Source organism: Vulpes vulpes, chromosome 7 (assembly GCF_048418805.1).
Source record: "Vulpes vulpes isolate BD-2025 chromosome 7, VulVul3, whole genome shotgun sequence".
Classification (NCBI taxonomy): Eukaryota; Metazoa; Chordata; class Mammalia; order Carnivora; family Canidae; genus Vulpes; species Vulpes vulpes.
This window is the reverse complement of record NC_132786.1, coordinates 110,420,484-110,434,106: the sequence shown is the minus strand read 5'-3', so window position 1 is coordinate 110,434,106 and position 13,623 is coordinate 110,420,484. Positions and strand designations below refer to the sequence as shown.

At 36.5% G+C, this 13,623-nt stretch overlaps 1 protein-coding gene and 1 pseudogene across 16 annotated transcripts in view; both read right to left on the bottom strand.

Moving 5' to 3' along the window:
- Positions 1–13,623, bottom strand: part of BBS9 (Bardet-Biedl syndrome 9) — a 433,010-nt gene that overhangs the window by 258,125 nt on the left and 161,262 nt on the right. The gene's annotated exons all lie outside the window — the stretch shown is intronic.
- On the bottom strand, positions 1,985–2,235 carry LOC112935396 (large ribosomal subunit protein eL39-like; annotated as a pseudogene).

Below are 13,623 nucleotides of genomic sequence, written 5' to 3'. Positions count from 1 at the left end.
ACAGTAGGCAGCAAATGATGCTTCATACAAATGATTTTTTTTAGAGTAAACTATGCATTCAGCAAATATAAAATGCTAAAGAACAGAGTGACTTTATATTTAACAGAATTGTGCTTTAAATAAACTATGGAAGCAGCACCATTTCATGATTTTTCTAAGCACAATACCTAGGTATTCAAGATTCAAATATGGAAGAGAAAAGAGAAAATGAAAAGAGACCAATTCTACACAAAACGTCATATAAATGATATTTGCCTTCAATCTACAAAGTTAAATATGAAATGATGATGGTTATTTCCTTATGTTGAGATGAAATTAGCTGACACACCTGGTTGGAATTCTATAGCAAGGGCACATTTGATAGCCATTTAGAAGTTACTATTGTTGGCAGCTTCTGACTTTTTACATTGAGGAAAAGTAAATCTTTTTCTGGGGGGGGGGGGGGGGGGGCAGGCAGGAGCTGGACAGAGGGAGAAGAGAAGGAATCTCAAGCAGGCTCCATGCTCAGCACGAAGCCTGACACAAGGCCCGATCTCACAACTATGAGATCATGACTCGGGCCAAAATCAAGAGTCAGACGCTTAACCAACTGAGCCACCCAAGTGCTTCTAAAATCTCTTTTGATGAGAGTTATCAATTATTAAAATTATCTGAGTTATAAAATAGATTAGTGAATGTCTAAAGAATCTTTTTTTTAAAGATTTTATTTATTCAGAGAGAGAGAGAGAGAGAGAGAGAGGCAGAGACACAGGCAGAGGGAGAAGCAGGCTCCATACAGGAAGCCTGACATGGGACTCAATCCCCGGTCTCCAGGATCACACCCCAGGCTGCAGGCAGCGCTAAAACACTGCGCCACCCAGGCTGCCCTGAATATCTAAAGAATCTAACAGTGATATGGCTCTCCTGTTAGTTCTTGTGAAGATAAGTATGTCTTAAACTAAAGAGAAATACATAAAAAAAAAAAAAAAAAAAAAAAAAAAACTAAAGAGAAATAACTTTCATATTGGAAATACCTCAAATTATGATTATTCTTTTTTATTTAATATTTTTATTAACAATTCCTTTAAGATTTAATTTTTTTAATTGGAGTTCAATTTGCCAACATATAGCATATCACCCAGTGCTCATCCCATCAAGTGCCCCCCTCAGTGCCCATCACCCAGTCACCCCAACCCCCCGCCCACCTCCCTTTCCACTACCCGTTGTTCATTTCCCAGAGTTAGGAGTCTCTCGTGTTCTGTCATCCTCACTGAAATTATAATTATTCTTAACATTAAACCAGTTTTGGATTCTTTAGTGCCTCTACCAAACTAGCACTAAAACAGAAAACAAAAGCAAGAAGTGCACAATTTTGTTCTACTCTCCTTTTTATGTATTCACCTCTCAGTTCTCCACTGTATTTCATTTACTCATCCTTTATTCACTCATTCATTCATTCATCAAGCATTTTCAAACACCTATTATATGCAGGATACCATCTGAAGTGCTAAAGAGCATATACAAAATAACTGAAATCAGAATATTAGGGATATGTGGTTTACAACAGTCAGTTAAACATCCAACTCTTTTTTTTTTTTTTTTAAGATTTTATTTGAGAGAAAGCACATGAGCCAGGGGAGGAGCAGAGAGAGGGAGACATGCTGACTCCCTGTCAAGACCTGAGCCAAAGGCAGACGCTTAGCAGACAGAGCTACATAGGCGTCCCCTAGCCACACTTTAAATACTTCGTTGTCAAGGGCCATTTCTATCATTGCAGAAAGTTCTATCAGACAGTGCTATGTGAGATCTGACAGGAGGGGGAATTCAGTACTTCACAAATCAGGACACAACAGCAGCTCAGCTGAAAGGTCTCACATTTATTACTGAACCAATCTACTGGTATAGAGGCATATTAACAGAGAAAATCATTCCCTTGATAAGACATGTCTACTGGCCAGGTAGTAAGGATGTTTCCATATTGATAGGATAGGAACATGTGATCTCCATGCGGCTTAAATACGTGTGCCAATTATGTTTGCTATTTCATGATGTGCGATGCTTCCTCATAGACCCAGCTTGGCTCTTCTCCAGTGTCTCCTCTTGGAGTTGTACCTGATTTTATTACCAGTTTTCATCTGAATCCACTAGGGAATAGGACGATTCTGCTTTTGTTTCTTGGCCAGGAATCGCTTGATTCTGAAAGTCTCATGAGAAGACATGGCGATCACAGTCAACCACACGCAACCAGGATGGCGGCGGAAAGGAGAGAGCTTTTTTTTTTTTTTTTAAACATCCAACGATTGGTAGTGATCTCAGGATCATGAGATGGAGCCCCACACTGGGCTCCATGCTCAGCACAGTCTGCTTAAGGCTCTACCTCTCCCCCTGCCCATCCCCCACCCACTCAAGGGCCTCCTCTAAAATAAATAAATAAATCTAATTTAAAAGTTACTTTAAAAAATAAAAATAAAATAAAATCAGAAATTAGTTCAAAAAAGACTGCAACCTCATAAAGGAATAAGACATGCTCCTTGATAAGTATAATACAGTATGGAAGACATAAATGCCATAAGACAAGAATAAAATACTTTAGTATTCATAAGTAGCAATGTCATTTCTAACCAAATGGATCAGAGAAATTTTAATGGTGGAAATTAAAGCTCAAGCTGAACACTAGAATGGAGCCTATCCTTCAATGATTGTTTCTAAAACCTGAATGAATCCATATGTGATCTGTAAGCAACAAAATGATGTCAATAAAACTCTGAAGTTGGTTCACACTCAATTTTTGCCACTACCTGAATGCTTTGAACCTCCAAGTAGCAGAAGAAAAATAGAGTACCTGACCATACACAATGCACCATTCTTCCACTGTCCTTCACAGCTCAGTTTGTATATGTGACCTAGATTGACAGTTCCTTACTTGGTTCTTAAGATCAGCATGCATTTTGCTCTTATCTCCTCAATGCTTCCTTCAAGCTACCTTCACCTTTCTATTTAAAAGTAAAGTTCTAGGGTACCTGGGTGGCTCAGTTGCTTAAGGGACCAACTTGATTTCAGCTCAGGTCATGATCTTAGGGTTTGGGATCGAGCTCCCATAGGGCTCTGAGCTCAGTGAGGGGACTGCTTCTCTCCTTCTCCCTCTGCCACTCCCCCTGGTCATCACATGTTCTTTCTTTCTCTCTAATATAAATAAATAAGTCTATAAATAAATAAATGTAAAGTCCTTGGGGCTCCTGGGTGGCTCAGTCCATTGAATGCTCGACTCTTGACTACAGCTCAAGTCATGCTGTTAGGGTTCCTAGGACCTGCCCCCATGGGCTCTGTGCTCAGCAAGGAGTCTGCTTGAGATTCTCTCCCTCTCCCTCACCCTCTGCCCTGCCTCCCCTAAAAAAAGAATAGGTAAAGTCCTATTTTATTAAAATTATTATGGCTTGATTTTCTTCTTTTTTGTTTGGTGGGTTTTGTTTTGCTTACTTTTTTGGTGTTCCAATTACAAAATTGCATAAATTTTAAGTGATTCATCCTATGAAATTTTATTTTTTTAAAACCTTCTTACCAGTACACCTGAAACTAATGCAACACTGTGTATCAATTATACCTCAATTAAAAAAAAAAAAAACCTTCTTACTGTTAATTTGTAATTTATGACATTATAACATAAATATCTGTAATATTTGAATCTTTTAACTTGGAGAGTAAGTGTGAAGAATATCCAGTATAAAGGATATGAGAGAATAAAAGCATGAAGGAAGAAAAGTTCAGACTATGCAAGAGAAAGAACAAGCAACCTGGATACAACGTGTAGTGGATAAAATAAGAGGAGAGTGTTGTGAATAAAGAAAGCTACCTACAAATCTTAACTACTACTCTATGCAACTGTGGAACAAGTGAAGGCTTTTGAGTGGAACAAGTGAAGGCTTTTGAGTGACATGAGCAAAAACATGCTTTAAAAGATATACCTTGGGATCCTTGAGCAGCTCAGCAGTTTAGTGCCTACCTTTGGCCCAGGGCATGATCCTGGAGTCCCGGGATCGAGTCCCACATCAGGCTCCCTGCATGGAGCCTGCTTCTCCCTCTGCCTGTGTCTATGCTTCTCTCTCTCTCTGTCTCTCATGAATAAACAAAATCTTAATAAAAAAAAAAAAAGATATACCTTAAAAGCTAAATACACCTTAAAAAAAAGTTGATTCTCACCAAAATGACCTATAAATGCAACACAATCCAAATGAAAATCCTCAGGCTTTTTTTTTTTTAACAAGCAACAAGATCATTTCAGCATTTCTATGGAAATGCAAAAAACCTAGAACAGCAAAACAATCTTTAAAACGAATAGAGAACAGAGATGGAGAGCTTTCATAAACTGATGTCTGGACACACTATAAATCTACTGTAATCAAGAGACTGTAGTATTAGCATGAGGATAAATAGATCTATAGAACAGAATAGAGACTCCAGAAACAAACCTATACTCATGCAGCCAACTGAGTTTCAACAAAGATTCCAAAGCAACTCACTGGGGAAAAAAAGTCTTTTTAACAAATCGTGTTGGAACAACTGGACATTCATATGGAAAAAAAGAAACTTCACATTCTATAGAAAAATTAATTTGAGGGACACCTGGGTGGCTTAGCGGTTGAGCATCTGCCTTTGGCTCAGGGTGGGATCCCAAGATCCGGGATTAAGTTCCACATCGGGCTCCCTGAAAGGAGCCTGCTTCTTCCTCTGCCTATGTCTCTGCTTTCTCTCTCTCTCTCTCTCTCATGAATAAATATATAAATCTTTTAAAAAATTAATTTGAAATGGATCATTGACCTAAATATAAGGGATAAACCTATAAAGTTTTTTGAAGAAAACATAAGACAATATCCCCATGCCCTGGAATAGATAAAGATTTCTTAAAGAGCTAGAAATAAATAGAGTTATAAAATAAATAGTCACAGGAATGTAAAGTATTGCATAGGGAACACAATAATATTGGAATAACTTTGTGTGGTGACAGATGGAACTACAATTATCATGGTGAGCATTTTGGGAGGTATATAAAGGTCAGACCACTGTGTTGTACATCTGAAACTAACATGATACTGCATATCAACTATATTTCCACTTTAAAAATTAAAAAATAAATGATTTCTTAGAATGTGGAAAGCAAAAATCATAAAAAATTATAAATTAGATTTGTTCATACTTCAAAATCTGTCATTAAAAGACACCATTAAGAAAATGAATACACAATCCAAAAACTGGCAGAAAACATTCACAAAACAAATTTTTGACAAAAGACTTTTGCCCTCTGCACATAAAGAACTACTATAACAAATGACAAAAGGACTAAAAAAAAAGTTTTATCTGGGCAAAAGACTTGAGTAGACATTTCACAGAGAAAAGGATAAAAATGGCCAAGAAGCTAAGAAAAAGATGCTCAACCTTATTACTCATCAGGGAAACGCAAACTGACACTACAATTAGGTACTACCACACATATAATAGAATGCTAAATTAAAAAGAGTCACAGCACTAAATATTAGAAATGAAGTGGAGCAACCAGAACTCTCACATATTCATGGTGGGATATAAGATGGTTTAACTACATTGCAAAGGGCTTGGCAGTTTCTCCTAAGATTAAAACACATACCAACCCTTTGACTCAGCAATTTTATACTCCCAGTTAATTATCTAAGATAAATAAAATATGTCCACAAAAAGGTTTACACAAAAGAAGGGAAAACAAATTATGGGCTATTCACTGAACAGGACACTACTCAACAATAAAAATAGGGGTACCTGTGTGGCTTAGTTGGTTAAGCAACAAACTCCTAATGTCAGTTCAGGTCATGATCTCGGGGTCCTGGGATCAAGTCTCATGTCATCCTCTGCACTCAGTGGGGAATCTGCTGGAGATTCTCTCTGCCCCTCCCCCTGCTCACGGTTTCTCTCTCTCTCTCTCTCTCTCTTTCAAATAAATAAATAAATAAATCCTTAAAATCCACTATAGCATACAGCAAAAATAAATGTTGAAAAACATTATGCTGAACAAAATACAACGGACATAAAAACTACATACTGTGTGATGTCATTTATATGAAATCCTAGAAAAGGCAACATAAATCTGTTATGAAAAAAATATCAAATGGTTACCTAGAAAAGAGTAATTATCTCTCTTACACAAGGAATATTTCTTTTTCCTTTTTTTAAGATTTATTTATTTTATTTGGGAGGGGCACAAGTGGGAGGGGCAGAGAGAGTCTTAAGCATACTCTACACTGAGTGCAGAACGCAACACAGGGCTTGATCTCAAGACCCTGAGATCATGACCTAAGCAGAAACTAAGAGTCCAATGTTTAACCAACTGTACCACCCAGACACCCCAGAACTATTTCTGATCATGGAAATGTTCTATAATTTGAGAGACCTATAGGTTACACAGGTGTATCCATTTTGCCAAAACGTACAGTTAAGGTTTGTGCCTTCCAATGTGTATAAATTTTACCTTCAAAAAAGGAATAAATTGTAGGATAGCTGAAGGTATAGAAAAAGCAAGCATTCCAGAACTTTGTTAATTATAGAAGCTAAGCACTAGGGTACAATGGAATTCATTATACTATTCACTTACTTTGTATATATTTGAACTTTTCCACAATACACAAATGGGGTAGGGGAAGAAACAGCAAATAAAATGTATACATACAGACTATATATATATATATATATATATATATATATATATACACATACACACACACACACATACATATATAGTGAGAGAGAGAGAGCACGCGAGAGAGAGCAAGTGAGCTCAGGGGGAGAGACACCATCCACACACTACCCACAGAGATGATATATAAAATCAACTCTGACATTTTAGCTCTATATTTATGTCATATATGTTCTCTTCTCCATTCCCACACTTATTCAAACCTCTCCTCCATCCTCCCCATTTCTCTTTTATCAGTGTGGTAGATTGCAAAGATGGTCAAAAATGTTCTCCCTCTATGTATCCAGTGGTTCTTGCAATGTGACTTTACAGCTCCTCTCATCAAGTGGTGAAGTCATTTCTCCACTCCTTGAATCTGGACTGGACTTTTTTTTTTTAAGATTTTATTTATTTACTCATGAGAGACACACAGACACAGAGAGAGAGAGAGAGAGAGAGAGAGAGAGGGGGGCAGAGACAAGGCAGAGGGAGAAGCAGGCTCCATGCAGGGAGCCCGATGCAGAACTCGATCCCAGGTCTCCAGGATCACGCCCTGAGCTCAAGGCAGACGCTAAACTGCTGAGCCACCCAGGGATCCCCTGGACTGGACTTATATCTTGCTTTGGCTAACAGAATAATGAGATCACCTGGATCATTGTGAGGGGTGGGGGTGGTGCCCATGGCGCGTTGTAATTTAATCATATGCGTCCTTATAAGAAACAAAAAAGAAGACATAGAGAAGGCCAAGTAAAGATAGAGGCAGGGAGTGACCACAGCAATGAGTTTTCAAGCCAAGAACATCAAGGGTTGCCAGAAACAACCAGAGGCTAGGACAGAAGCATAGAACAGATTCTCCCTAAGGGCCTGCAGATGAAACCAACCCTGTTCACATATTGATTCTGGACTTCTGTCATCCAGAACTGTTAAGAGAAAAAAATTCTGTAAAGGTACCAAGTTTGTTGTAACTTGTTACAGCAGCCCTAGAAAACCAATACACAAGCACAGAGCAGAAGAATCATTTAGCCAAGCCCAGCCCAAAACTGACAATCCACAGAATAATGACCTAAATAAACAGTTGTTTTAAGCTACTAAATTGTAGGATGGCTTGTTATACAGTAAAGCTAATTGAAACAATCAACCTTGAGAATATGTACTCCTTTTTTTAAAATTATCTCTTCCACAGTCAATCTTATTACTTTACATAAAATGGACCATTTCACTATACTGACTACATAATACTTCTTAATAGCATTATTTTTTAATTTTTGCATGTTTGTCACCTTTGACCAGGCTATAAACTCTCTCAGGATAGAGATTATGTGACAGTAAATTTATGTGACAGTAAATATCCCTCAATATTAGATGCAGTAACTTCATCTATATGAAATTTTCCAGGAGAATTCGTTCTAAATTCATCTTATTTACTTACTATACTTATTTTTAAGCAAATACAAAAAGACCACAACATTCCATACAGCAATCAATAGTTACAGACTAACAAGACTTTGAGGTCAATAATGGAATATACCCAACTGTATTTACAGTTATTTAATATCCCATCCTTATTCCTTCTAGTCATCAAATAATAAGGCAATACTGAAAGTAGTAGGAAGACAGCGTATAGAGTTGGTACCTCTAACCCGGCACCAAGCCTGTTTCTATATATAAATGCCAAGAAACCTAGTATGCAAATGTATTCTCTCCCAAGGAAAAGAAGAGAGTTTTCTAAAGAATAAGTTTAAGGCAATGAATCTTTCTATAAATAAAACTAGATGTTGGAGTCCTTCCCTGATGCATGAAAGAAGACATGATTCTATGCCATGATTTTTCTAGTGGATTTAGCTCTTAACTAGAATTAAGTCAGGCATTAAGCAAACCACCTGTGTACTTTTAGCACATATGTGCTGAGAAGTTACTTTTGCCATTTTTAAAGATAATATGCCTTGTTTGTGCTTACCTGCATGACCATCTCTGAAGCAAAGTGTCATATCAATACACTTTGATATACATAGATCATACTGAACATGAAAGTCTGGGAGCCAGGAAGAATCAAACGTAGAATTCAAATTTTCTGATTCACAGTGAGGTATTTTTTCATTCACCATTCCATGTTGACTTCCCAAGAATGGAAAATTTAAAACAATTTTTAAGGTGCAATTTGAGGTTTATGTAAATGGTTTTCAGTTATGCTATCCATAATTAGCCTCAAGATAATCAAGAACTGGATTATTTAATGGGAGAGACATAGTAATTAGAGTGTCCAAGAAAAGGACAAGTGAAATGGGGGAGCCAAGGCCAGTTTCCAAAGATATCAAAGTAGCAAAAACTCTGCAAAAAGTTGTCACAGCAAATTGCAGAAATTATAGAGGTTGTATCAGAGAGACAAAACAAAATATCTTTTGTAGTAAAAAATTTTCCAAGTATCAAGAACTCAAAGACCAAGAACTAATTCTTACCAGACTTATTAGAAAGTCAACACAAGACTACATACTGAATATGACTAATTATATTCACAGACTAAACAAGAAAATTGTTAACCAGGAAAAAAAATAACTTCTTAGAAGTGTCTATTTTGCACTGGGGAAGCAAAATGTGTTGATTGGGATTTGACTCAACTCTAACTTCTTTCATTATTGAAAAAATATTTATTTAACACTTACTGTATTCAAGCACCATACGCAATTTACACTGGTCATTTCTCACGAAGAAGTTAAAGTACTGTGGGCAATACAGACATGTAAATCAAACAAGAATGTATGAGGCATACTCTGATGGATATTGGATGTAAGAAAAGGAGCCAATAGAAACAAAGGAAAAGAATATCAAATCAGATAGAGAAAGGAGAGAATGCTTCCTAGAGGAGATAACACAAGCAGAAATTAGGTAAGAGAAGGAGCAGAACATTCTGGCCAAATGCTCTCCATAAACAACACACACACACAGTACAGAATATTGGACATTCAAGGAAAGTGTTTTAGTAAAGCCAGGCCACTCATTCAACAACTATCTATTGAGTATCAAAGAAGCGCCAAGCACAGTTCTCAGAATGAGACAATCAGTGAAGAAATCACACAAAAATCTGTAAGGAGAGAAATACAACAAACAAAAGAAATAAATATATAGCATGTTCAAAAGTGACATGTGCTATGAAGAAAAAGAAAGCAGGTAAAGTAAGACTCGAATTGGACCTAAAAGGAAAGGCATGCTTTGCACAGGTGTTAAGCCTAGGGAGGTCATTCCAGAAAAGTGGATAAGCATACATATTAATATACCAGTGTTTCTATCAGCCAGAATATCTATTTCTCCCCAAGAGAATTCAGATGGAAAAGTGGTTGACAATAAAAATTAAAGGTATGCTTTGAATGTCTTACAAAGAATTGAAGACCTTACTCCACAAGTAATGGGAAGCTGCTGAAAGATTCCAAAGGAGGAAAAAATATATATATTTTCTCAGTCTTCCTCAATGTCTATGTATTTGACAGAACTGATCGTATCCCTCCCATTCACTCATTCACTACTCATTGTGTAGTTACCTGATACTGTGTTAAAAATAATATTTTTAAAGTAACACTGAATAATATGTCATAAAAGTTTTACAGAGGTGTGGCTCACGTCTAGTCACTAAGGAAGATAGGTGCCTAGATCCCATTCTGGATAGCACAAGATACTGTGCTAAGTATTATAATGGATGAACAAAGTTCAATAGAAACATAGACAAGGACATTATAAAACATTAAACTCATGAAACTAAGAAAGGCTTCCTGGAGGATATGAAAAATGAGTAGAATTTAAACAAAAAGAGATGGACAGAGAAAAGGCATTTTGTGTAGAAAAGCAACACAAGCAGAGATTTGGAAGTACCCAATCATAGGCCATTGCAAGTGCAGTATGGGGTAAAGCATGGCCAAGAAACTTTTTTTGCATAAGAGTTAATTCAGAAAAACAAATGTTTCTAGGCCATACTACCTTTCTTTCAAAAACTAAAATAGTATTTAATATGCCCCATGGGAGAAAGTATATTTCTTACTATTTAGATTAACAATCTATTGAAGAGAAGAACGTCAGTGGGGAAAAAATAATGGCCACTGTTTTTAGGCACTAAAATGTTAACACAGACATTTTTGAGGAGAAAAATATAGCAGCTTTCTAATAACTCATTCAGTAAGCAAGGTCAGTGTGTGAGGAACCCTGCAGACTAAGGGGGAAGACTGCAGATGCAAATGGGCCAGAATAGGACAGATCCCAAATGCTGTGAGTACTCTTAAGTAAGGTAGTAGTAACACAAAGTGAGGACATTTTAGAAATGGAATCTTCTTTAAAATGCAAATCTGACCACACCATTCCGGGCTTAGACACCTCCCCAGGTTTCCCAATTAAAATTCAACATCCTTTCAACAAAGCTATGATCTGACCCCTGCTTACTGCACCTCTGTCTCTAGTCAGCTCTCTCCCCACCTCCCACCTTCACACACCTCCTAGCCTTCTACCTCAATGGACTTATTCCATTTCTTTGGGATTGTCACTCTCCATACCCTTTTGGTGCCTGGCACACTTTTCCTCCCCTCTCCTTATAAAACATCTTTGTTGAGTTCAAGCCTACTCATCCTTCAGATTTCAACTCAAATGTCAGAAAACTTTCCCCTGACCTCACATTCTAGATCAAGTCTCTTGTTTTATGTTCCAAAAGCACTAAGTACTATTCCTTCCTAGGGTTTTTCACTGTTTAAATAATATATTTATTTATGTAATTATGTATTTAATCTTAGTCTCCCCAAATACAAGTTCCATGACTTTTGTGACCATGACTGCTTTGCTCATAAATGCATCTGAAGAACCTAGCACAGTAAGTGGTATAGAGAGGGAAAGAAACTAAAGAAACATTCATTGACTTAATTAAATGAAAAAAGCCAAATAATTCTTTGTTGTGGGGCTATCCCATGCAATGCAGGATGATTAGCAGCTTTCCTGGACTGTAGCCACTAAATACCAGTAATAACTCTTCCTTCTCCACTTATGACAACCAAAAATATCTCTAGGCATTGCCAAATGTCTTATGGGAGGCAAAATCACTCCCAGTTGAGAATCACTGAGGTAGGTGATCATACAGCCTGGCTTGTACAGGACAGTCCCTTCTTCTGCCTCTTGTACCAGTAAATTATTAACAGCACCCCCTTTCATTTTCAGAAGTAACCAGTTTGCATAATAAGTTATATTGTCATCCTACCTGGATGTACATTTATGGGTTCTCTTGCCCAGAATAAGTGAACTTATTATGTACATGATGACCATGTTTACTTCTAACATAGGAGAAATGATATCATTATTTCCAAGAAATATGCTTTAAAACAACAACAAAAAACCTATCTATGTAGTAGGTTTTGGAATTAGTAGAAACAGAAACAGTATAATTACAATTAACAGAAGAAATATGGCAGGGACAGGATGAATAGTACAGGGCGATCAATTAAGTATCGAAAAAGAGTGAGAGAAAGAAGTCAAAGAGGATTTCTAAGTTTTAGCCTAGGAGAGCTAGGTATAAAGCCATCTATCAAGACTAGATATAAAGAAGAAGAAGGGTTGTATTTTGTGGGATGGACAGGAGATAAAGAAAATAGCAAGCTTGCATTTTGAGGCACCTTCTCCATCTTCAGGTGAGACCCATTAGTCATGTGGAAGCACAAATCTTTGTGGAGATACAGATCTTTGTCTTTGTCGTGATCTACTCCACTCCTTTTGCTCCAATGCCATTAGACTTCCCTTACTTTTCTAATTACTATTTGGCTTTCTACAAGAGCTCTTTCTTCCTGTCTCCCAATTATGAGAATTCTCTAAACACTATTCATACCTCTGTTCTTCCCACTCACTGTTAACTCTGAGAATTCAACATAAGCTGTTACATCTGTACTGACAATTGCCTGCCTCATTCCTAGCCTATAATCTCAAAAGATCATGTGGTCAGATCACTTCTGAGTATTTCTACTTGAATTATATTAACTTATATGTATACGAATCTTTCCAGTTTAAAATGGACCTTTGCATATTTATTTCCAATTACATACATCAGTCATCTTAATTCAACATGCTGAAACTAAACTTTTCTTGCTCATAAACCTGTTTCCTTTTCCAAGCTTTCCATCTCTTTCATTATCACTACAATTAACCTCATCACCAAGTCCCAAATAAGGACCATAAGTCATTTTCTGCTTCAGGGCTCTATATTAAAAGTCACTAAATGCACCAGAAAAAGCACTTAACAAAATTCAACATTCATTTATGATAAAAATTCTCAATAAAGAAGGTATAAAGAGAACGTGCCTTAACATAATAAACGTCATATATCACAAGCCCTCAGCTATACCATACTCAATGATTAAAAGCTGAAAGCCTTTCCTCTAACATCAGGAACAAGAAAAGGATGCCCATTCTTGCCACTATTATTCAACATAGTGTAGGAAGTCCTAGGCATGAAATAAATTAAAGGCATCTAAATGGGAAAGGAAGTAAAGTTGTCACTATTTGGAGATGACATATTACATGTACAAAACTCTAAAGACTCCTTCAAGAAACATTAGAACTAATAAATAAATACAGTGGAATTTGTATTTGGAATTTGTATTTGTAAAGGAATACTGCATGATACAAAATCAAAACACAAATATCTGTTGTATCTCTATACACTAATAAACTATGAAAAGAATTAAGAAATTTACAAATTAAGAAAACAACCCCATTAATAATTGCATCAAAAAGAATAAAATACATAGGAATAAATTTAACCAAGAGAGTTATTAAAAACTACAAGTCAAAAAAAAACAAAAAACAAAAACAAAAACAAAAAACTACAAGTCATTAATGAAAGAAACTGAAGAAGATACAAATAAACAGAAAGATACTCTGTGCTTATGAGATGGAAGAATCAGTATTTTTTAAATGTCCATAATATCAAA